This window comes from Canis aureus, chromosome 17 (genome assembly GCF_053574225.1).
Source record: "Canis aureus isolate CA01 chromosome 17, VMU_Caureus_v.1.0, whole genome shotgun sequence".
NCBI lineage: Eukaryota > Metazoa > Chordata > Mammalia > Carnivora > Canidae > Canis > Canis aureus.
In genome coordinates, this window is record NC_135627.1 from 14,317,197 (window position 1) to 14,344,192 (window position 26,996).

General features: G+C 36.7%; 1 protein-coding gene and 1 pseudogene across 3 annotated transcripts in view; both read right to left on the reverse strand.

The window, feature by feature from the left end:
- The window catches only part of HS6ST3 (heparan sulfate 6-O-sulfotransferase 3), a 631,204-nt gene that overhangs the window by 149,403 nt on the left and 454,805 nt on the right, over nt 1-26,996 (reverse strand). The window lies entirely within an intron of this gene.
- On the reverse strand, nt 15,558-23,797 carry LOC144288163 (ubiquitin-conjugating enzyme E2 variant 3 pseudogene; annotated as a pseudogene).

Sequence of the window (26,996 nt, forward strand, 5' to 3'; positions counted from 1 at the left end):
AACATAGCTATTCTTGTGTTTTACTTCCATTTACTATAATCTAAGAGCCAGGGATGTGGCAAACAACTTTTTCTTTTAATTTGAAAACCTCCCCAACCACCCACAGAGGTGACCCATGTGTGCTCTACCTCAGAGATTGGCTGCAGGTATCGTGATGCAATATTTGACAAAAGGCAAAACATAAAGCTAACTTTGCTTTACTGACTACGACCTTGCCACTTGCCTCTTGTCCTGTTTCTAGTTTGCTCGGAGATGTTTTTAACTAATAGAACCTGCTGATCACCAGACCTAAGGAGAGGGTGCTGGAAAAATCAAAATAACTTTTTGAGGAACAAATCACAGCCATCTAAATTACTCCTTTGACAGAGTAATGGATCTTACAGATGAAAGAGAGTACAAGGTGTCATTTATCTTGACTTCACAAGACTTGTCAACTTTTCTTGGTCTTTTCTGAAGAACAAAATCATAAATAATTTAGAAAATTATGACTGAGACCTCAAAAACTTTAAGGGAGACAACTACAACCTGGGAATGGGGACTTTAAAAAAACAACAGTTGCCTTTGTCTCCTGGGGTGGAATGGGAATCATAAAGTAATTTGTCAGGGAAATTTATCGAGCCTGGTACTACCTATAATTGATATGAGGCATTCAGATCTTGGACAATTCAACTGCATTCAATTCAGTAAAAATACAATCGCTTAATGGAACTGTAATGGGGTTGAACATTGCACTGGGTGTGTCAGTTATGACTTACACCCTGAGAGTTGGCTTCTGGTTCAAGCAGCTCTGCTTGTTGCCAGTCCATGGTACTTTGTTACAACAGCCTGAGCAGAGTAATACAGAGCTCTGGGCCAAGAAGCAGTACTGGGTTCCTTGTGTTGCACAGGTGGCTCTGACTGCACCAGGGATTAGCAAGTGACACTAGGGTAACTCATCTAGAAGGCTGACTGACCCTATATGATGGCAGAGAGCACAGCTCTATGTGCAACTGGGCAACCTACTCAACCAGGCTGGCTCATCTCAGCACTTGAACTGGTGGGTACAGTGCATTAATAGTGAAAATCTAAAGAAGGTACAGACACATATAGAAAAAGGTGACAGTACAGGGAAAGACCATGTGGTAACTGGACAGGGAGGTTAGTCCTTCAAACTGCTTCAGACATATTTCCAAATCTGATTCCAATCTTCCTTTAGCCTTATCTCTCCTGACTCACTCCTGTTCGTTCATTCTTTCTTTCTTTTTCTTTCTTTCTTTCTTTCTTTCTTTCTTTCTTTCTTTCTTTCTTTCATTCTTTCTCTTTCTTTCTTTCCTTCCTTTTTCTTTCTTTCTTTCTTTCTTTCTTTCTTTCTTTCTTTCTTTCTCTCTCTCTCTCTCTTTCTTTCCTCTTTCTTTCTTTCTTTCTTTCTTTCTTTCTCTCTTTCTTTCTTTCTTTCTTTCTCTTTCTTTCTTTCTTTTCTTTCTTTCTCTCTCTCTCTTTCTTTCTTCTTTCTTTCTCTCTTTCTTCTTTCTTTCTTTCTCTCTCTTTCTTTCTTCTTTCTTTCTCTCTTTCTTTCTCTTTCTTTCTTTTCTTTCTTTCTTTCTTTCTTTCTCTGTCTCTCTTTCTTTCTCTCTTTCTTTCTTCTTTCTTTCTTTCTTTCTCTCTCTCTTTCTTTCTTTCTTTCTTTTCTTTCTTTCTTTCTTTCTCTCTCTCTCTTCTTTCTCTTTCTTTCTTTCTTTCTTTCTTTCTTCTTTCTTTCTCTCTCTCTTTCTTTCTTCTTTCTTTCTCTCTCTTTCTTTCTTTCTCTTTCTTTTTTCTTTTCTTTCTTTCTTTCTTTCTTTCTTTCTTCTTTCTTTCTCTCTCTCTCTTTCTTTCTTCTTTCTTTCTCTCTCTTTCTTTCTTTCTCTTTCTTTTTTCCTTTCTTTCTTTCTTTCTTTCTTTCTTTCTTTCTTTCTTTCTTTCTTCTTTCTTTCTTTCTTTCTCTTTCCTTTCTTTCTTTCTTTCTTTCTTTCTTTCTTTCTTTCTTTCTTTTTCTTTCTTTCTTCTTTCTCTTTCTTTCTTCTAATCTACCTTCCTTCCTTCCTTCCAGAATATTTAAGTTCTATTCTCTTACCAATTTTTAATTACATAATACAATGATGTTAACTCTAGATACCATGATATATATTAGATCCTCAGACCCTACTTATGTTAAAGCTGAAAGTTTGTATCCCTTTACCAACCTCTCCTTACTTCTTCCACCCTAGTCTCTGGCCACCATGCTTCTACTCTGTTTTCATGAGTTTGACATTTTTAAAAAAAATTTCTATATATATAACTGATACCATGCAATGTTTATCTTTCTCTGCCTGGCTTATTTCACTTAGTACAATGCTCTCAAAGTCCATCCGTGTTGTTGCAAACAATTGGATTTCCTTTTTTCCCATATTGAATAAAATTCTATAGTATATATACCACAACTCTATCCATTCAACCACTGACAAACATTTAGGTTGTTTCCACATCTTGCCTAGTAATAATACTGCAATGAACATGGGAGTGCTAATGTCTCTTTGAAATCCTGTTTTCATTTCCTTTGGACATATACACAGAAGTGGGGTTGCTGGATCATATGATAGTTCTATTTTTGATTTTTTGAAGAGCCGCCATACTATTTGTCCATAATGGCTTCACCAATTTACACTTCCACCAACACCACACAAGGGCTCCCTTTTCTCGCCAATACTTACTTCTTGTCCTTTTGATGACAACTATTCTGACAGGCATGAGATGATATATCATTGTGGTTTTGATTTGCATTTCCCTGATGATAAGTGATGCTTTCTTAAAACACTTTTATATAACTAGATGTCCAGGAGAGATTTGATCTTCCATTATTTTTGAAATTAGAAAAACTGTTTTTCGCCGGGACACCTGCACCCTGATGTTTATAGCAGCAATGGCCACAATAGCCAAACTGTGGAAGGAGCCTCAGTGTCCATCGAAAGATGAATGGATAAAGAAGATGTGGTTTATGTATACAATGGAATATTACTCAGCCATTAGAAATGACAAATACCCACCATTTGCTTCAACGTGGATGGAACTGGAGGGTATTATGCTGAGTGAAGTAAGTCAATCAGAGAAGGACAAACATTATATGTTCTCATTCATTTGGGGAATATAAATAATAGTGAAAGGGAATATAAGGGAAGGGAGAAGAAATGTGTGGGAAATATCAGAAAGGGAGACAGAACATAAAGACTCCTAACTCTGAGAAACGAACTAGGGGTGGTGGAAGGGGAGGAGGGCGGGGGGTGGGGGTGAATGGGTGACAGGCACTGGGGGGGGGCCTTGACGGGATGAGCACTGGGTGTTATTCTGTATGTTGGTAAATTGAACACCAATAAAAAATAAATTTATTAAAAAAAAAGAAAAACTGTTTTTCGGAATTGGAAAAAAAATTTTTTTCTCTTCTAAAAAAGTGGGACCTCTCATTTTGCAAATATGAGAAAACTCCTGCCCATTTTACCATTTTATTCTTGAGGAAGCCCTGCACTCAATGAAATACCTAAAATGCTCTTTCTTTAGAATGAGATAGAAAATATACCCTTTAGAATTGGAAATTGAATATAGAATATTTAGTATATAATAGGGAGATTTTATATATATTTAGAAGAGAGTGAAGAAGGATTCCCTCTCAAAAGAAAATGCATTTTCTCAAATCTAGATTTAGCTTTAGATTTAGGGATATCTAATTTACAAAATCAAATTTACACTTAAAATTACAGTTTATACTAAGGGTGTGTATGTTGGGTTTTGTTTGTTTTTTTTTTGCATCCTTGCCCAAGTACTAGCTTCTCAAAGATAAGGCATGCAAGCCTGAATTTCTCTTCATGTTACTCTGGATGAAGGCAAGGCAAGGCAGAACTAAAGCTAGAATGGATTATTTTGGATGCTAAATTTACTGTTATTTCAGATTAAGCTTTAACATGGTAAGTCGAATCCAGGCATGTATCTCTGTTCACTCCTGAAACATGATTCTTAAAAAGATTTTTGAAAAACAGTAAAGGACTAGAAAGGGCATAAACCTGCAAGGACATTACTTTGGGGAACGGAAAAGGAAGCAGTAGCAAGTAGGAGACAGCAACACAAGTTCTGAGAGGAGAACAGCACTGCAGGTCTGGTGGGGGGAGGGGAGGGAAGAGGGGGGGTCCAAGCCAAGAAGTGGGCAAGGACGTAGGTGTGGAATGGAAGAAGGCACACAAGTCAGAGGTGCCATGTGTTTCCAAGGCTTTTTCCCAGATGAAAGAAGGAATGTTGACTCTCTGCTAAGAATGAATCAGACAGAGCATATGAACTCAGGAATATCACGTCCATTTGAGGGCCACGGAGGACTAAATGAAAGTCCTCTTGTGAATGGTGAAAAGCTGGCCCCTTTCCCCACTCAGTAACCACAATACTAGCAGCTTGGCCCACACGCCCTAGAAAAAAGTTGGAGGATTTCTCTCTAAGAGCAAGGGCCATCTAAAGGGAAAAAAAAAAGTTACAGAAATGGACACTCAGAGGTCAAGGTCACCCATCAAAAGGGCGGACTCACTCTTGGATCACCTTTTAAGTGTTCATTACCTCACCACTAAGTTTGAGCAAACATCCAGACACTGAAGAAACCTTCCCACATAAGTGAGAGACGGAAAAACAGACAAACTCATTTCTTAAAGCCCTGGGAAGAAAAAGAGAAGATACGGAAAGTTAAAAAAGAAATTAAAAGATCCTCAGAGATGAGAAAATATTGTGGATATGAAACAAGAATTGGATGCTATAAAAGTAAAGGCCACTATTATTAGATGTTAAAAATTTAATATCAGAAATGCAAAATCTAAGTTTAAAGCTCCCAGGAACTGGAGCAAAAAGTTCAAGGGCCAGAAAACATAAGAGAAAACCTAAGTGATTGGGGAATTCATCAGGAAGAACCAGGAGGTTGCAAAAATGATAGGCAGGAACTCTTGATATAGATCAGGAGGACATAGGAGAAAATGTTCAAAGAATCAATAAAGAAAATATCCCTGAAATAAAGGACATGAGTTCTATATTAAATTGCCCACAGAGTGCCTACAAAGCATATGATTAACAAAACACATTATTTTGAAATTTTAGAAAGGAAGATTCTATTTGCTTTGAGCTATAAAATACTAGCTCCCTCCTCCAGATGGTTGAACAATGGTTGCCCAAAGATATCAGTTCCTAATTTGGAGAACCATAAATTTGGAAAAAGGGTTCTTGCAAATGTTTTTAAATTCAGGCTTTTGGAGTGAGATTATTCTGGATTATCCCAGAGGGCGCTAAATGCAACCATCAGTGCCCTTATAAAAGAGAGGCAGAGGGAAAATTAACACACACAGAAAAGGTAATGTGAGGACGAAGCAGAGGCAGAGGAAGATGCTGGCCTTACATTATTTCAAGACTGCTCATTTCCCGCACCAGAAGTTACCCTGTCCCCCAGATGATTGACAGTGGCAATTCCCTTCAACTGGATCGGATCGATACTTAATCCCAAGGATGGGTCCTGGATCCATGTCCTCAATAGGAGAACTGCCATAAAGGAGTTCCCGGTGTATTAGTTTCCTAGAGCCACCATAACAAAGTACCATCAACTTTTGTCAGAGTTCTGGAAGCTGAAAGTCTGAGTCAGAGATGCAAGCTTCTGTTGGGGCCTCTCTCTTTGGCCTGTAGATGATGTTTTCTCCCTGGGTCTTCACATAGCCTTTCTTCTGTCTATATCCAAATTTCCTCTTCTAAATATACCCATCTTCTAGGATTGGGGTGCACTCTAATGACTTCATTTTAATTATTCTTTAAAGAACGGATTCCCAAATAGGGTCATATTCTGAAGTAATGTGGTTCAGAACCTCAACATACAAATTTTGGGACAGGCACAATTCAGCCTGAAGTGTTGTTATAATTTATACAGTCTGAAAATATTTTTATCAAAAAACAAAATAATAGGGGAGCCAGGGTGGCTCAGTCCGTTAAGCGTCTGCCTTGGGCTTAGGCCATGATCTTGGGTCCTGGGATAGAGCCCTGCTTCCAGCTCCCCAGTCAGTGGGGAGTCTGCTTCTCCACCTCCCCAGACTCAGGCATTTTCTCTCTCTCTCTCTCTCTCTCTCATAAATAAATAAAATTAAAATAAAAACAAAATAATAGTTTAAACAGCTAGAGTATTACATAACTTACGGTGAAATCAGCACCTGCCCTTCTAGCCCCATCTGTGATATTTGCTCTTCCAAGGTAGCCACTTTCAAATATTTTTCCTTGTCATTTATACTCACATTTCTAAATACCATGTTTATACTTCTATTTAGTTTTCCAATGTAAATATGTATTGGCTCCATAGTGTGGAATGTAAAGATTTTACTCTCTTGTAGCCTTACACACACTTCCCATCCTGCCAGTTAGTCAATATTTACTTTATTGTCACTATGTATTGTTCACAGACAACCCAAAAAGGAATTATGTTTCCTTTCTTGTGCTATATTTTGTTTTATGTGAAGCTTAAAATTGCCTTCATTTTCCTTAAATGTTCAGTAAAACCCTCTTAAAGTTCATAGCCCATTCTTGTTTCATTGGGGAGGGGGGTTAATCCCAGGTATAGGAAGGTATGGCCAAGGAGTGGTAGCCCCCAGGGAGGGCAGCTATGCCTGGCAAAATGCACTTATAAGATCTTTGGCTGCACAAACACCACAACACATTCTTTTTTGATTAGCTGCTCATTATCCATTTGGCACAATGGGCCCTCTTCCAAGGGCCAATGGATTATTCACAGAACTAAGAAAATATTTGATTACCTGAAACAAATCTGATTCAAATATCTATAAAGAGGCAGCCCTGGTGGCGCAGCAGTTTAGCACAGCCTGCCGCCCAGGGTGTGATCCTGGAGACCCGGGATTTAGTCCCATGTCGGGCTCCCTGCATGGACCCTGCTTCTCCCACTGCCTGTGTCTCTGCCTCTCTCTCTTTCTGTGTGTCTCTCATGAATAATACAATTTAAAAAATATATATCTCTAAAGAACAGTTCAATATACTATTTAATGAGATAAATATCTAAACCTCCTCCATATTTATTCATATATCTAGCTTCCATCTGGTAAGTATAGATGAGCTAACTTGGATAGATCTAGGATCAATACTTCACTTGTGTGCACTGGATACCATCCCTTCCCAGGCATTTCCTTTCTCTCTGGCATCATCATTTCTCTCTTTCACTGAATCATTCCCACTAATATACATTCTTGCTGGTAAATCTCATACCTTAAAAACACTTACTCTAGATCTCACATTTCCCTCTGCTGTCATCCTGTTCTCTATTTTCCTTTCTATTAAACTTCCTGAAAAGGATGTCTGTATTCACCTAGCTCTGCTTTTCATCTGCCATTGTCTCTTGAATCTACCTCAAACAGACTTTGTCCCTATTATACCACTAAAAATGACTTTGCCAAGGTCAACAAGGACCTTCTGTCACTTGACCTCCCAGCAGCATCAAACACGGCTAGCCACTCCCATCCTCTTAAAGCATTTCTTTATTTGGTTTCCAGGACACCACATTCTCCTAATTTTTCTATTCATCTTTGGCCTCACTTCTTCTGAGTCTTCTTCACTGGTTCATCCCTCTCTTTTCATACCTCAAAATGCCAAGGTGCCCCAGGCTTGCTTCTTTATATATGTAACTTTGCTTTCTTCATTCACTCCTTCAGTTAGCTCATTCAATCCCACCACTTTGAAAATAATCTATGAACTGATAGCTCTCACCTGTAAATCTCTAGCCTCATTTTGTCCCCTCAACTCCACATCAGTGTACTCTCTGATACTTAATCCTCAGTTCCTTGCTTCGTCTCCCACACCCACTTCTCTCTGCTTCCCTGTCTCAAGGAACAGCAATGCTCCTGGTGAAGTCAGTGTTAACAACTCTGGTGACAATTTCCTGCTACTTTTGCCTTAGGATGAGAAGTTGTTAGAGAAATTTTAACATTTTTAAATACTGTGCCTTTCACAGCAGGATTCAGTGCAAAACAATGATATGAATATCATATGAGTATCAAAAAAAATTAACTGGTAAAGAGAAGAAAAGTATATCCAAGTATAGGAGAGTCGAAGAACCACCAAACTTATATCCAGCTCTTCAGAAATAAAATAAGAAAACTGAGATATAAACCATTGCTGGAAAGACTAGGAGGTGCATGAGAGAGGACTTCCTTACCCAGGTGGGTCCTGGCTAGAAATGGGCCACTGAGGAAGGGAAGCCACATTGTCTCTCTGAGCACTTACAAGATGTGGGTTGGTAACAATCTGTTCTGAAAGATTTCAAGACATAGCCTCCCTGGAGGAAGAAGAGAGGATCCAATGACCTCCTGAGGGCCCATATAACTCCTAGATTTACAGTGCACCATTACATTACCACCACACTTTAGCAACACAGTGCAGTAAACATGTAACATTAAACCAGCCACCATCTGGGACCTTTTTTGGCTTAGGCAAACTCAGTAGCTGTCCAGGGTTTACACCTAAGGCGGTGTTCACATATGTGTGTGCCTCCAACATAGCTTATTATAGTTTTATTTTATTTTATTTTATTTTATTTTATTTTATTTTATTTTAATACATAGTGCCCTTCAAGTTTTCTTTTACGTCTACCACAAATAACAGGTTTTAGCACATCAGGTGATATTTTGCTTCCTGAAGCATTTAAATTAATTTTCTATTACCAATGCAAATGTGTACTTTCCAATTTACCCACTGCACAATAAAACCTAATTTAAAGCAATTAATGTTCATTAATGGCCCCATCTGCATGTTTATCGCTTTATCCTTAAATACTTGAGACATGGTATCCATATTTTATAGCTCACTTCTTATCAGCAAGAATTCTTATCCTCAAGGGTAAATGTAAGACTAATGCACCAGGATCTCACATCTTCATAAGAAAATTACATTGTCTTTTTTTCTCCTTTCTTTCCTTTTTTCTTTTCTTTTCTCTTTTTTTCTTTTCTTTTTTTCAAAGGCTGGATGAACAGGTTGAATGTACATATTACCAAATGAACCTAATAATGAAAAAAAAAAAAAGTGTGGGGAGGTGGGCCAGTTATACTTGTGTGCTCACTTCCCTCTTCTGTCTTCCTTTTTCCCCAGAACTGGTGGGCCACAGCACTGAGTGTGCATCTGCCAGTTGTACAGCCCTTAGACAGGACTGTGGCAGGCATAGGATAGAATACAGGCACAGTAACGTTGAGAGGTTTTCCCATCTTGCCTCCTGCTCAATGTCCTGCACAGAATGGGCCAGTGAGCGGCGCTTCTGAGGATGTCAGAATGCATTCTGAGCATGTGCCTTAGTAGCAGCCAGGCATGCTTTGCTCTTAATTGAATTAGTTGTACACAATCAAGGACATTGTCTAAACTTTCTGAGCATCAGTTTACTCCCTCTTTGATTAGGTTTTTCTCAGGACTGAGTAAGACAATATGCTAAAAGGTAAAAAGAAACAAACAAACAAACAACCAAAAAATGTCATCTATAAAAAGGTAGTTTCCACCCAACCAGACTGTCTGGGTTCAAATCCTGTCTTCACCTCTCACCTCTATGTGTGAGTGTGTGTGAGACCTCTCTGTGCCTTGGTTTTCTCATCTGCAAAATGGGCATCATAACAGTATCTATCTCATGGGGTTCTTAAGAGGATAAAGAGTTAATATGCATAAATAGCTTAAAACAGAGCATGGCAAGTAGTAAGGACTTGGTGAAAGTAAGAGGAAAAAAACAAAAGCAATCGGCACTTTGAAAATAAAAGCCATTTTTATTAAAGGCATTTTCCGGGATCCCTGGGTGGCGCAGCGGTTTGGCGCCTGCCTTTGGCCCAGGGCACGATCCTGGAGACCCGGGATCGAATCCCACATCGGGCTCCCGGTGCATGGAGCCTGCTTCTCCCTCTGCCTGTGTCTCTGCCTCTCTCTCTCTCTCTGTGACTATCATAAAAAAAAAAAAAAAAAAAAAAAAAAGGCATTTTCCTAGAGTCACTGTCTGTGGTGTTAAATGTGGCTTCTGGGCTTTGAGACAAGAATCCTGGCATAAGGGTACGTGCAGGTGGCTAGTCTCACTACCTCTCTCCCCCAGCCTAGACGAAGGCACAGAAAGTACCTCTTCTATGACACTATTGTATCTAAAGCCCTGACAGCCAAATGCATGTATAGTTCTTGCAAAAAAAAAGGGGGGAGGGATCAATAATATGTTTACACCATTGTAACAAGGAAAGCAAATTAGTTTGTAAGGAATTTTTAATATAATGTTGCTAAGCCAAAATCAACACATCTGATTTCTCTATTCTTAAAAAAAAAAAAAAGAAAGAAAGAAAAGTTAATAAATGTTTCCACACGTGTGATTTCAATGAAATTTACATTTACGAGTCATTATCATTTTGGCGGAAGGCAGAATGATATTCGGCCTGTCACTGGAGGGGCAGATGGAGATGGAGTTTAGGAAGTTGACACACTAGCTGACAGAAATGAGTAAAATTTACGTCCCAACCAACCTAATGGCAAGCAATTATCTCTGAACTAGGATAACAAATGTGCTTTTTTATACTCAAAAGATGACATGCATTTTAGAAGTTTCCAGAAGGCATATTTTCTGTAAGGAAGCAACTGCTTCTGTATTCAACATTTAGTACAAGAGTTTAATTGGATACTGACCCTTTCAGAAGATTTTGTTACAAGTTAAAGTTAAATATTAAGAGAATAGAAAAATCTACCTGAAGTGGTGACTACTTTTGGTTATCTATTTCTGAGTTTAAATACGGCCTTACAAATGTGCTTTTACTTCATATTCAATACTGTTTATAGACTTTGGCATTAGCAAAATATAAATTACTCTATGCACAATCCATAGTCATACTATCTTGTGAGTATCATAAATAAAACAAATACAAGTGGAAATCTAGTATTTATCTTGGCTTAAAAGACTATCTATCTTAGCATGAGAAAGATGTTTTTGATTCCATGATTAAATGACATCCTACGTAACAAAAAAATTGGTGAATATACTGGTGTAATTCATCACGGATGACATTATATAATTAAAATATATTGATATTATCCTTTAAGACACTTTAAATGTCTTACAGTGTAAACTTCAAATGTTTTGGCTCATAAATTTATTCCATATAAAAAAGTCACCTAACTAGATGCACCATCCTATCTACAAATTATATATCTTGAAACAAGATGAAATACTTACATAAATGACTTTCATCTACTTATTCTTGTGAAGGCATAAAATATAACTACTATTTGATGAAGAAGTAAAATTTTGCGATTTAAGTTATGTGGCAAGTCCAAAAAGATACATTCACAGCCTATTAGAGATGGAAATGACTTTACTTACTCTCTCGACCAAATCCCTTGTGTTAGAAATAGAGAAGCCGAAGCTCAAAAATGTTGTTGTGACCTTCTAGCTGTGATATTAAAGAGCAGCAATGGTAAAGAGAAAATGAAAATACCTTCAGTCAGTTAAAAATTACTATCTCTGTTTACTTGTAGCAAAATCTTAATCTAACAAAAATATTGGAAGGAAAGGAATACTGGGAAAAAATCAGCATGAATGTACTGTGTTTCAATGAATTGATGATGGCCACGTGATATCAAAGGAAAGGGCAAAAGAAAGAAATAGGTAAAGAAATCATATCGAGCTCTTACTGGATGCCAAAATCAGTGTAACATAACTTACTCCAAAAGACTTAGTAAAGTCTGTATTAACACTAGCCAGCGTCCTTGAGCAAATCAAGGCCTATGAATCTCTGATCCCACATTTCAAAGTGAAGGTAATAATACCTAGAGTTACTGTGAGGACAAAGCGAGATAATATATGTAAAGTATAAAGTTATTCATGCAGGATAGTAAGACTATACTGTGTTCTAGATCTTCAGATGGACTCTCACTCCACTGCTCATGACCACATCATGACACAATGTCAGTGGCAGAGCTGGGACTCAAACTATGACTGTCTAGTCCCAAACCCAAGCAATTCTCCTATATTTGGCTTCAAGGCATTTGTACATGTTGGTCCCTCTACGGGGAATTCCTTTCCCCACTCCCCTGTCCTACATCTCTAATTGTCTGTTAAATCCTATTCATACTTCACAAATCATTTTAAATGTAACTTTCAGTGATCTATCTCTGGAGTTTCCACTATATGTTCTCTTAGTATTCCATTATTTTTCCTTTGTTGTACTTATTAATTATTAAAGATAGTTAATTAGTCTTCTATTTTTTTAAAGACTTTATTTATTTATTCATGAGAGAGAGAGGCAGAGACACAGGCAGAGGGAGAAGCAGGCTCCATGCAGGGAGCCTGACGTGGGACTCAATCCCGGGTCTCCAGGATCACACCCTGGACTGAAGGCGGCGCTAAACCACTGAGCCACCCAGGCTGCCCAGTCTTCTAACTATTTTTAACTACCGTTTCTCTACTAAACTGCATAAGCTCCACGAGAGCAAGGGCCATTTTTCTTTTGCTGATCATCATGTCTCCGATCCTTGAGAAGGGATTTGGCACAATGTAGGCATCCAATAAAAATTTGTTGGATACATCAGTGAAGGAATGTGTATAAACAAAGAATGAAAAGGAGCTTCAGATTGGCAAATATTTTGTATTTTGTTTATTACTGGCAGAATGCTGATAGGATCCCTGAGGAAGTCAGAGGACTTCATCCAGGGTATAAGCAAGAATTGGTCCAGAAAAGGAGGAGGAGGGACAATTTTCACCCTGGGAGAAAGAAGATGGAAAGATCACTGGACATGCAGAAGTATTTTCAAAGGATCCCTTCATAGATGTGTTATTCTCTATGAAGTAGGAGGTGACATTCATGTGTGAGTGAAAGGAGGGAGATGGAGTTTTGAAGAGCTTTGACAACAGAAGCTTCTGAGAGATACAGAACTGTCAGGAGGCATTAAGCATTCAGCCAAAGTTAGAGACCACGGATTGTGAATGTTACCAATCTACACTGGCTTGGGTAGTATTTTCCGCTGCCTAATTCAGCAACTACAGTCTTGAAGACAGATGTTTAGATTCCATATAAAGATAAGGAGAAAGAGGAGGAAGAGGATGAGGAGAACAAGGACGATGATAACAAATATTGACTCACTGTTACTCTGTCGAACACTGTACAGAGTTGTTTCTACAAATTATCTCATTTATTAGACACATGCACAATGTTGTGTATATCATTTTTTAAAAGGATGAGAATACTAAGACTTTTTATACCACATTTTAAAGGTATAATTCACATGCCATAAAACGCACCCATTGCATATGTGTAATTAAATGATTTTTATAAATTTACAGAGTTGGCAGCCATCACAAGTCAGTCTTAGACCATTTCCATCGCTCTAAAAATTTCCCTTGAGCCTGTTTGCACTAAATCCTGCTTCACCCTCCAAACCCAGGCAACCATTGATCTGCTATGTGTCTCAGTCAATTTGCCTTTTCTGGACATCTCATATAAATGGAATAAAAAAAATAGAAATTTGTGTTTTTTGTGTGGCTTCTTTCACTTAGGATAATGTTTTTGTGGTTCATTTGTGCCGTAGTATGTATCAGTATTTTGTTCTTTTTTTATTGCTGAATAGCATTTAATTATATGGATACACCACATTTTGAAATTCATAGGCATTTGGATTGCTTCCAGTTTGGGACTATTATGAATGATGCTGCTGTGAACATAACAATCCTTCGTGTGCACATATTTTTTTTTTACTTCTTTCTCTTGTGTAGATTCCTAGAAATGGAACTTGGAACTAGGCAGTATAGTAAGGTTATATTCAAACTTTTAGGAAACTCACAAAATGTTTTCCAAAGTAGATGTACCATTGTATATCCCTACCAGAAATGTATATACAAAATGTGTTTTCTGTGGTCATTGAGATAGCCATGTTGTTTCTGTTCTTTATTCTATTAATATGGTTATTCAATTAGTTGCTTTTTAGCTGTAAAACCAAGTTTGCACTCCTAAGGTAAATTTCACACACTCATGGTAGAGAATCCTTTTGATATGCCACAGAATTTTTTTCACTAATATTTTGTTAAGGAGTTGTATATCTATATTTTTGAGGGATATTCACCTATAGTTTTCTTTCCTTGCGATGTTTCTGTCTGGCTTTGGGATCAGGGTAATTCTGGCCTGAAACAAAATGAGATGAGAAGTGTTCCTTTTTCAACTGTTTCATAAGCTTATAAAAAATTGCTATCACTTTAAGAATTTGACAGAATGCACAATTGAGGACATGAGAGGCAGGACTTATTTTGTGTGAAGATTTAAAATTACTAATTTAATTTCTTTACTTGTTTTTATCTTTTCTGACTTTCTATTTCTTCTTGAGTCCATTTCAGTAAATTGCAAACACACAATTTTTTACTTTAATATTTATTACTTCCTTCCTTCTGCTTATTCGTGATTTAGTTTGTTTTTCTTTTTCTATTTTTTTTAAGATGGAACTTAGATTATTGGGATTAGAAACTTTCTTTGCAGTTATAAGCATCTAGAGTTATAAACTGCCCTCTAAGCATTGCTTTAATTGTATTCTGTAGTTTCTATCTCTTTTGTGTTAGTCTTCATTCAACTCAAAATAATTTTTTATTCCCTTTTTGTTTTCTTTTTTGACCCATGGATTATTTAGAAGTAGATAATTACCGAAGTATTTGGCACAGATTTCCTTCTTTTTTGATATCTAATATAATTGTTTTGTGGTCATAAGATACATTTTGCATGATTTCAATCTTTAAAAAATCATACTGAGAATTATTGCATGGCCCAGCATATAGTCTATCTTATAGAATATTCCATTCCAAAAATGTGTGCTCTATAGTTCTTGAGTGAAATGTGCTACAATATCAGTTAAGTAACACTGGTTGATAATGTTGTTCAGTCTTTCATATCTTTGCTGATTTTCTGTTATGTTAGATTAATCATTGGAGTGAAATACTGAAATCTCCAACCATTTTTAATTGTGTATTTCTGCTTTCTAATCTGTTATTTTTTGCTTTAAGCATTGCAGATCTCTGTTATTAGGTGTGTTTACATTTATAATGATTATATCTTTCTAATACGTTGACCCTTTTAACATTAAGAAATGTCTCTCTTTGTTTCTAATGATATTTATTATATTGAGGTTTACTTTATTTGATATTAACATAACTACTCCAGAGCCATTATGGTTACTATTTTATGGTGTATCTTTTTCCAACCCTTTTAGTCTCAAGCTCTTTGTGTCTGCATTTAAGTTATGTTTCTTCTAGACAGTACATAGATACCACAAAACACCAAAGAAGCCGTGACCTTTTTCCTCCTTAATTAGCACTCTAATAATTTAAGTTACAAAGCTAATGAAGACATCCTCCACCTTCACCAAACAGTTATAAGAATAGATAATAAGATAAAAAAAGCTTTAACACCCTATTCTTTGGAAATTTTGCACAGCATTCCTTTTAGGTTATCTCCACAATTTGGGATTAAATGTTTATTCTGGGAGGACACAGATCAATGATTTTGAGTTTCTCAGTCACTCTATACCCTATCAGTTCTAAAAATACAAGGAAAACTTAAAAAACATTTCACTATTCATATCATAATAGTCCTTCACTGAAACTAAAGGAGAATGCACTTTTTTCTTATTGTTCACAAAACTGTGAACCAGGTCAGTGACTGATATACCAACAAAGCAGGTATGCAACATTTTACCCTCAACAATTTCATGACTCTGTTGCACATGGCACCTACGAGTAATGACCCATTACTTCTTTTAAGCAACCTCATGTGGACATTTCATCTTTTCCTTGCTCATCAATAACACTTATTCTTCTTCCAAAGTCTGTGCTTTCAAAACACTCATAACGATAGATTGCATTCTCTATGAATACAATTTCATCCAATTCCAGTCATTCGATTTTTAGGAAATGCAGTATCTCCATGTCATTTAGGTTATTATTTCCACTGGCTAGCTAACATGCAACAAGCAGGACACTCTATTAACTACAATATCACAAGACTGGGACTAGTGCTCTGAATAAACCCCTATTTCCCTTAAGCTCAGGAATGTAGGCCTGAGAACTATCCAAGGAGCTAAGTGTGAGGAGCAACATCTTTGAATGAGCAAAGACAGACACATCTTTGTTGCTCTCTACTTTGGGAAGGCTGAAGATGTCAAGGTCATCATGTCTCATGCAGACCATTCTAAAATATCTAAGACGACCATCCTTCTGCAATGTCATTGCTGAAATTGCTAGTGTCCAAGCAATGCATAATTATCTGACTCCAACCATAGTAAATTTATGGGCTGTTTTATTCTCATCATTTTCCCAGGTCTTTGAATTTATGTCTGAGACACCTTCATTGATTTTTGCAATCTAGGCAAGCAAGTCTGCCTGCCATGCCTCATCAGGTGATGACAAGGAACACAGGGGAAGTTCTTCTCGAAACTTTTAAATCATCTATTTGATTAGCCCAACAATTACAGATTTAAGGTGGCTCCAATTTTGGAGATAATACAGGTACTTAACGTTTAAAAGGTTACCACAATTTAAAGTTACTGAAGATTGGAAGTCTCTTCTGAATTAGACTCTTGTCCCAGGTAAGGTCTATTTCCTCATGAACAATGACTTTATGTTTGTCAAATAAGCTAAAATAATATGCTTGTCAAGCTTTTATTATTTATTAATAACAAAAGGTGTTTTTATAACAATTTGTAAGTTTCAAAGTATTCCCATGTCCATTAATGTGCTGTATTCTTGTTATAATTCTGAGAACGAGGGATTATTGTGCCCAAATTATAGCTGAGACCTAATAAAGTGGCAGAATCTTGATTGGAATTCAGTTCTTTTGATGCTATGTTAATGCACTTCACACTGTGTAATAGAGCTTCTCTTCATTAAAAATTTAATTGTCTTGATATTCTTACAGCATTTGTATGGAATAAAGATTCATAATGATTCAGTATACATAAGAGAGAAAATAAATTTAATAACTGAATTCATAAGCCATAGGGATTAAGTAAATTTTAGTGCATCTATAAATTAAATACTGTCTATTCATTAAAAGGGCATTATGTTGTATATTTATTATCATAAAAATATAACCATAATATGCTAAGAGGAAAAGAAATTTGCAAAAGACTATGTGTACACAGAATAGGCAGTCCAGAAATAGATGCACATATATACAGTCAATTGATTTATGACAAAGATGCCACTAAAATTTAGTAGGAAAAAATTCATTTTCAAGAAATGTCTCTAGAGAAATTGGGTATCTATATGAGAAAAAAAGATGAATCTTGCCCCATTATTTCACACCATATTTTAAAATTAAGATGAAATGGCCCAAGAAACCAAATGTGAAAAAAAAATTTTTCCAGAAGAAAACAGAATATCTTCATATCTTAGGGTAGAAAATAATTTCTTAATTAGTATGCAAAAGCAATATATATCAAAGAAAAGATGATAAATTATAGCTCATTAAATTTAAGAACTAATTTACCAAAAGATACCAGGAAGAGAATGAAAAATAATTCAAGAGGAAGAGAAGATATTTATAATATAAATATCCAACAAAAAGCTTAGTATAGTATATCTCAGAAACTCCTACAAACTAGTAAGAAAAAGACAAACCTACTTTTTTTTTAAGTGGGGGAGAGGAAGAGAAAGAATCCCAAGGAGGCTCCATGACCAGTGTGGAGCCCAATGGGGGTTCAGTGTGAGGACCCTGAGATCATGACCTGAGCCTAAATCAAGAGTCAGACGCTCAACAGACTGAGCCACTCAGGCATCTCACAAACCTCCTTTTTAAATTGGACAAGTTTACAACATACAGGCACTATACAAATGAGAAAATCCACATGACAAATTAGCAAAAATCAATATAGTTAATCATTAATGAATTAAAAATTAAACATTCCTCTTAGCATAGCTAAATCCAGAAGACTGATCATACCGCTTGCTGGCAAGAATGTGGAGAAACTAGAACATTCATATCTTCCTCAAGGAAGCCAAACTGGTGCAAACAAATTTGAAAAACTGTTTGCCATTATTACCCTATTATCCAGCAAGCACACTCCTAGGCATATTCCTAAGAGAAACAAGTGCATATATCCATCAAAAGACACGTATAGGAATGTTCAGAGAAGTCTTATTCATAATAGCCAGAAACAAAACAACCCAAATGTTTATCATCAGAAGAACAGATAAATAAATTGTGACATAAAATAGAATAGTAGACAGCATTAAAAATTAAACATGTTAACAATACAGAAAATAATGTGGATAAATCTCATAAGACATCATGTTGAGAAGCCAGACACACACAAAAAGTTCACACATTGTTATTTCATTTTTATAAACGTCAGGGATAAGGCATAATTAATCAATGGTGATAGAAGTAAAAAATCATTGTTGCCTCTGGGGGAAGTATACAATTGAACATTCTAGAATGCCAGGAATGTTCTTAATCTTGATTTGAGTGACAGTTATATGTAACTGCAAAGTCAGATGCTGCTTCAGTTTTGATGTGCTTCTTTATGGCCAGTGCCTTTTAGTCATTTTATTAAAGGCTGAGTTCAGCTATGACCGCTTTTTCTTCACAATTGTCTAGATAGTAACTTTGAATACTGAATTTGCACTTGTTAAAACAGAGTTTTAGAGCAGACACTCTTCCTTTCCGCTTTCTCTCCACGTCCTTTTCCACATCTACTGCTAATGTAAGTTTCCGAAAGACTCCACTGAACCCTTCTAGTGTCAGTATGACCACAGCCAAGTAGCTTCTTCACCAAAGTTCCTTCTGCAAAAGTTGCCAATAGCATCTCTAAAACACATTCACAGCACTCACAGCAAAGCACTTTTAAGACTCCCCCCTAAATTTCTTTTGAAATAATGATGACAAGATGCACTTTTGCATTCTTGTTCCAGTCCATTTTTGCTCCAGCTTAAAAGTGAAGGAGTGCTAGATGGCTTTCTCTTTTTAAAAATTATCCCTGTTATATTTATAATTTTTGCTTTGAAATAAATAAAAATAAGAAAAGAATAAGAAAATACCTCTTTTTGTTTGTACTGAGTAAATATCAGAGTTGGTTGAATTCTACCTTTTTTTCTTGCTTGCTTTGCTATGTGAGGTATGTCCAGGAAAAAACAAAAACAGCCATAGAAATACGTGCATTCTCTCTTTCTCTCTCTTTTACACACACACACACACACGCACGCACACACACACACACACAAAGAAGTCAGGGTAATCCATTTGGCTATGACACATAGGTTTTAACAACCAGCATCCAGTGAAGAGGCATCCCAGATATGGCTTTAGAGCAACCATGACACTGTTTTATGTATAATATACATAAATCCAGTCAATTTGCTATGATATTTAAGATTTAGAACCCACCTAAATCTTGGAATTCAAGCATATCAGCCCTAATTTTTCAGTTTAGTCAGTTTGTTGAAGGACCCAACCAGCATCACTCTTTTGCCCCCCTTTCTTCCATTCTACCATGGAATGGCTCAGAGTAGAGCACTGACCAAAAGAAGAAAACTTTATGGTAGCCCTGATTTTAAGCCCAGAGCCTTGGCCCCAAACACACCTCTTCCAAACCATTGTATTTTGGTTTCATTTAGTTTCCTGACCCTTATTCTAGTCCCAAAGTGAGTAGAAGTTTGAAATAGGATGAAAATGAGCTCCAACAATGTATTTCTGGTCTATCTTTTGAAGATCAGTATATTATCTAATAACTTACAGATCTGAACTTTTGATTTGTGAGGAATAAAATGAAGTTTCCCTTAAAAAATGAAAGGGTATGTGATATAATTGGGATATTCTAAAGTATCCTGAGGATCGTGGATGGAAAGCATTAATAGAGAATAAATCACTAATTACATTAGTGGTCTGTTCTGCTCAATCAGTGTATAACTTTAAACTATACCTGGCATCTAGTCCCATTGCTATAATTTATTTTTCTTGCCTTTTTAAAAACCACATGAGTTATTTTTAATAATGCTTTTTCAAATGCAGACCAAAGACAATCTTCATAATTCTCTCAGGTTATGAACAAAGGCACAGAAATAGGTGTCTAAATTGGATGTTCTAGAGGGGATTCTATCTATTGCTATGTTTTATACATTATCTAATTTCCTTTTGGCAACCACAGATTCTGAATTATAATTATGGTAATCATAATAACAATGAAAATGAGTGACATCTTTTACTAGCATGAACTATGCTCAACCTACTCCTTTGTTCTTGAGATGCAGGATCTCCTTCCAGAATCTGTGGAGAGCCCTGAACAGCATGATAGAAGGCTGACAAGTAAACAAGTGTTAGAATCTTTACTTTCTATCATCATACTGTCTGTCTCTCCTTTTTTCCCAGCCATCCTCACCCAATTCCCAGGATCAAAATGTGCATGTGACACGTATGAAAGGGACAACATCGGTGTGTGTTTGGTAGAATTTCATTTTACTCTTCAACCACAATGCCTGGTTTTTCTTGGCACTAGCAGTGATATTCTTCAGCATACAATCAGTATTTTCTTCCTGGAGACAGCTCATTACTGATAACAGACGGTCTTCGAACAATCTTTGTAAATGAAAGGACTAGTTTTTTTTTTGTTTTTTTTTGTTTTTTTTTGTTTTTTTTTTTTTTATAGGCTTCCAAGAAGACTATTTTGGGATAGATACAAATGAAGAAAACCTAAACAAAATCAGCAGTCCTCCCTTTGGCAGCCCGTTTACAAGTTTCAAGTAAGAATTCAATGATGTTTTGAACATCAGTAATGATGTTTTCTAATGTATTCACCCTCCTGGAGATAAGCAGCAATCTGTGTGTTCCAACACTTTGGTATTCCCTGTTGAACTAGACTTTGAAGCACATTTTTCTAACACATCTGCAATGCCCCCTGATTTAGCCTCCTCAAGGAAGGTGGAAGACCTACCCACTCTCAAGGTTTCAGTTTCTCCAGCCCTGACCATCATAAGTGTGTTAGATTGAGAAATTCAGTTGCAATGAAAAGCATAAAGTAAGGAACTAAGAGTGCTCATTTCACTCTCCCCTGACAGATATTGGCAGAGAGAAAATATAAATTTAACAGTGTCCTAAGGGCTCAGGTGAGTTTTACCTCACTTACGAACACCTTAAAAATAACAAAAATTGCTGGTAAGCCAGCTAACTCAGCCAAGAAGTTCCTTTTTCCACATTTTGTAATGTAAACTCTTGAGGGAAAAAATTGGTACTGCCCTTGTCAAATTAAATAATCGCTTCAGACACGTTAACTCCAGGCTGTTTTCTAATAATGATGGCTTGAGGAACAGGCGCATCTAGTATGTGTAAAAGAGATAAAGATGGAATGTGTGTTCTTATATTCATGATTAAAAATGGACCATAGAGAGTCTAGTTCTCTATAGATTTCCTTTGTTTCAATCAGAATATTTTTTTGCAAGTGGTGATTTTAAACAAAAATTTCATAAGATTTTATACATTGCCTACAATTCAACCTCAGTTTCTTGGGAAGGGGTGGAAGAAAAGAATCAGGCACATGCTGTGAATAAACAATTGGGTCTTCCAACCCTCTTAGTTCAAGACCAGGATGAGTAATGAAGTGAGGTTCTCCTGCCTTCATATTTACCTCACAAAAGATTTTAGCAAACACAAGACGCCAAATACCATTGACATTTAAAAATACATGTTTTTTTTAAAGCATTTCTATTTTCTTGTGGAGCAGTTAACCACAAGGGTTTGGTTGTCAATACATGGATGATTATCATGATATGATTTGAACTTTGTGACAGGATCAGAAAATCCTCCTCACTTCCTCTAGCAGTGCTGCTTGTCTTTATGGCATTTCTAAAGGTACCAAATATGAGATCAAACATGGCCAGCAATGCCTTTTTAAATTCAGTTTTAGAGTAATCAAGAGTCCTATTGCTGACTGCAGCAATATTTTCAGAACCTGTACCCACAAAGGTCTTCAAAGACTGGAGGCATAATTCACAGATTGCTAATTACCTGTTTGAATTCCACCTTTCTTTCCAAGAAGCATGTAAAAATATTTCTAATGAACTGTGCAATCAAGAACAAATAGATGAGATGCTTTCAATCCATAAGCCTACATATCAACAATTCAAAATAATTACTTTAACCATCAGAATGTTTTATTTGTGTACCAAGTACACCAAAGCAGAGTCATATCTTAAGGAACCAGAAGGCAAGAAATAGGTGGGCAGAGAGAAAGGGAAGGAAAGGAGAAGTGAGGATGAGAGTGGAAAAGAAAGAAAACAGCTGCTTGTGCGTCTCTTCCTGGGCCTCAGATCGCAAAAGGGAATTGATTGATGTGGTAACTGGCAGGGAGTGAGTTATCTATGTTTGAATGGCGGTCAGGTGAGGGAATGGATCCATTTTTCACACAGAAGAGTCACCTAGCATGCCCTAGCACTATTTTTGCCAGTGCTCCAAAAGGCCTAACCTCTTGTTGGAGAGACGATTGCTCCCTGAGATGGAAAGAGAATCGGGAACTGATAATAAGAGGGTTGGCCTGACAGACACAATATCAGAATGTCTGAGACAAAGGGACAAGGTCAGGACCTGGAAAAGCACCATTGTTTCTGACACCCATTTGGGAGGGGTAGGAGATACTCTCACAGTTTATAGCATATTTCCTGTGCCAGGAGGTGTCCAAGTGGCCTGTGCCAACATCACCCAGGTGTCACCACTTTCACACATGTAGCCCATGTCCTGCACTAGACAGCCATGAGACCACGATGTTCTAAACTGTACTTCCTGTTAGTTAACTATTGAGCTTTCTGGATACATTTAGCCCAGGAGAAGGCAATCGTATTAAATTTCTATTATGTACTAGGGACTGCAAACCAAATTTTATATGTATATACATACATGCTTATGTGTGTATATATAAAGAAATGTGTATATATATGTGTCTATACAGAGACTATACTATTTGACTGTATTATATAAAATAGTGGAGTTTAATACAGTATTATATATACACACATGTGTATATATAAATAAATATATGTATCTACTATACACATATACACACAACAGATATATACTAGAAACTTAATATGGTATATTTTATACATACACAGATATGTGTATGTATATATGTTTATATATAGAATGTATTATGTGACTGCATTATATATAGTAGAATTTAATGCCATTTATATGTCTGAGACCATATTCCTGAGACTATATACCAAGCATTAAATTCTTATATATTGATATCAGTCATAACAGTCAACATATAAAGTCAAATATTCATTCTGCATTCTGCATTCGGGCATTCCACACTTACTAAAGGCTTTCCTATGAACAGAGTACTGTGGCACATACTGTGGGGATAGAGAACCAAAGAGAATATGGTTCCTGTGGTCCAAATGAGCTTCAAGCCATATGAAGGAGAAGGCATGTCATTAACTCATAGAATACAAAACAATATGAAGCAGGTACACCAATGCAGTCCAAACCAGATGCTAAGAATGTCCAAAGGAAGGAGAGATTGGTAGGACTTGGTCAAAGAGTGAGAAGGAGAAATGTTTCTTGAAGGAGATGCTTTTGAACTCATTTTAATGGCTAAAGGAGTAAGAGTTATATAAGCTAGTAAAGGAATGTGAGCCAGAGCATGAGGTAAAGAGGGTATGGCATGCTCAGGGATAGCAAGTAGATTCACTTGCCTGGAGATAAGGGTACAGCAAGGGAGCCAAGCTACTGGTTACAGGTGGGACAAGATTGTCTATTGGTGTGGATGCCATGGTGAGTCAGTATCAGAAGGTGGGGCCATTATGGATATGGTCAGGGCTGACAATGTGGAAGACAAGGCATTTCAACTATGTAATGAAAGATAAATATTATTTCTATAGTCTGAGGTATGATGTAAAAGTACATTCCAGGATAAAAGGATTGCAATAGAGAAGGGGCAGAAATAATAAAATATAGTGTGGACTTAGGGAATGGTACAAGTATGATAAGAAACTTTCATTCCTGGCATATATTATGGGTCAATAAAAATTTATTGAATGAATGAATAAATGATTGATCATAGAGAAGTAAGGCAAAAAGAAGTTTCAAAATCTAGGTTGGAGCCAAACTTTGAATTATTAGACTAACAAGTCAGGTCTTTATTCAATAGCCAATGGGGAGACACTAAAGGATTTTAAAAGGAAGGAGTGACAGGATTAACACTGTGATCTGGAAGATGAATCTGGTATTGAGGTAAAGGTTGGGTTAGAGAGTGGTTGTCACAAAGAATAGGCTATTTCTATATCAAAGGAAATAAAAGTCAAAGATGAATTGTCTTTCAAGGCAGATCATTCATTCATAGATACTTACACATTTTCCACTGTATGCCAGTCATAGATTTATACAAATCAGGGAATAAATGGCCTACAGTCCTACTCTCAAGTAGCTTGACTTCTAGGCAGTGGAGACAAACATTAAACAATAGGTATCATAAAAAATATAAATGATGTAGCATGTTTGAAGATGTTAAGTATTATGGAAAAAGTAGAGCAGGATATGGTGAATTTTAGCACTGAGGGAAGAAGTAGGATGGGATGCTATATTGAATAAAGTTGTCAGGGTAGACCTCATGGAAGAGGGGTGATATGAGCAATGCACAAAAGAGATGGAAGGAATTAGCCAAGCTTGTATCTGGGGGAAAAAACATACTAGGCAGATGGAATAACAGGAGAATGTGTAACAAGTTCAATCAACAACAAGAATGGCAGTACACCTACTTCAGAGTAAGCAAGAAGGGGCAGAAGAGGAAATGAAATCATGATAAATCCAGGATAAATCTTGAAGGTTTTTTACAGGCCATCATAAGGACTTTGGCTTTCACCTTGAGTGGACCAGGAAATTTTGGAGCATTTGAGGCAAAGAGTAACACCATCTGGCTTATACTTTTTAAGGAATACAGGAGTGTTCATTGAGGGAAACTGTAAAGGAGAAAGGACAGAACAGGGAGATCCATGAGGAGGGCACAGCAGTAATCCAAGTGAGACAGGACAATGGTCACACTAGGATACAACAAGGAAGGTGGTCAGAAGTGAGCAGGATATATTTTCATGGTGAAACCAATGGGATTTCCTCCTGACAAATTGGATAGAGGTGTGAAAGAAAGGGAAGAGTCAAGGATGAGTCAAAGGGTTTGTGTTTTGTTTTAGGCTGGACAACTAGAAAGATAGAATTGCTATAAAATAAGGTAGAGAGGATTGAGGTTGGAACAGATGTGTGCATGCAATTCAGTGCCTGTCAAGCTCAAGATGTCTATTTAGCTATCCAAGCAGCTATGTTCAATAGGCAATGGTATGTAGGGGTCTGCGGAGAGGTCTGAGATAGAGACATAACTGGGGATGTGCTCCGCATATAATCTACATAAAACAGGATGAGACAGGATGAAATTACCAAAGGTGCAAGTACAGATGAGGGAGACAAAAGAAGAGGATCAAGGACCGGTTACAGAGGCAATCAACATTAAGACATTACGTGGAATAATGGTGTTGTCCCTAAGAAAACAGATAATCTGAGTATGGTGGGAAATGGTTGGTTCAATAAATGAATTCTATTTTCTACATGTTATGTTTGAAGTGAAATTATGAAATTCATGTGACAACTAATGGTGTGCTGGTAAATATTAAACAGGGGAGAGGAGTATAATTTGTAGACTTTGCCAATTTCTCTGGTGTATGTGCTCCCATCACCAATTTAAAACTATCAACTTGCTTTAGTGGCTGATGGAAAAGATCCAAAACAAAAATTTATTAATTTTTTGATTTTGAGAAATCAGCCCTAGGGTGGGGACAGTTAAAATCATAGGAAAGGATGAAATCTTCAGAGGACATATTGTGATAAACAGGAGAAAACTAAAGGCAAGATATGGGTAAGTGTTCCTATTAAGGGGGTTTGAGAGATTTCCAATGAAGAAAGAAGAGCAAGAAGCTAAATTCTGGAACGGTTTTATAAACTGGGATCATTTTACTACTGTTGCAAAGTATTTATTTTCTCTTTTTTTTCCTACTTTTTCCCTGATAGGTGAAAGTACATCAGACTCAGATAAGAATTTTTTTCTTTTAGCCCCTGAGAGAATGGGCACAAAATTATTTTCATATCTATATAAGAATTCTCATATGAACTTGTTTATGAATAATTTTAACCACTTACAGCTTTCCTTAAAATAAAATGTCATCAGGATATCTACATACTCCAACACAAATATCATTTGGATTTTCCAAATGGTCAATGTGGTTTTTCAGATATGTTCAAAAAAATTTTAAGTCAATTGACATTTGATACAAGGCATTGGATTTAGCAGCCAAAAGCCCTGCTATGATTAAGAAAAACCATGAGGAAACAGTTGTGTCTAGACAGTTTGCTTTTTTGAGTGCAACTTAGCTTCACTGATAAAGAATAGATTCAAAAGAGTATGGTTAATTCTTAGTCACTTAGATACAAGTCATGCTATGGATAATGAGACATATAACAATCAGACACATACTACAACTTTTTAAAAGCTCTATGTATCTTTGAAGTACAGTCCATATGTGTGGTGATCACATTTCTAGAATTTTTCAGGACAGTCTCAGTGTCCTCAGAAATGTATTTGTAATTGTCAAATCATGTATTCTAATTTTTGCATTTGAAAAACATGAACACTGTTAGCAGATTTGTGTTGGGCTAAATTAAATTTAGATTCCACCCCCAATGTCTGCTGGATGGTAGACAGAAGCCTACTAAATCTAAGGATTCCTTGTAGAAAATGCACTCAAAGCCTAACCCACATGCTCCTTGGGTCTCTGCTTTCAGGAGAGCTTGGCCAGCATAAGCTTGCTATAATATTACAAGTTTTCTCAAATTGTAGTTGAATGTTCGCCCTAGTTTTTAGGAGCCCCTCTGAATCAAAAGAGCTCTATGTTCACAGGACATTGAAATTATGACTTGAAAAGAAAAAAA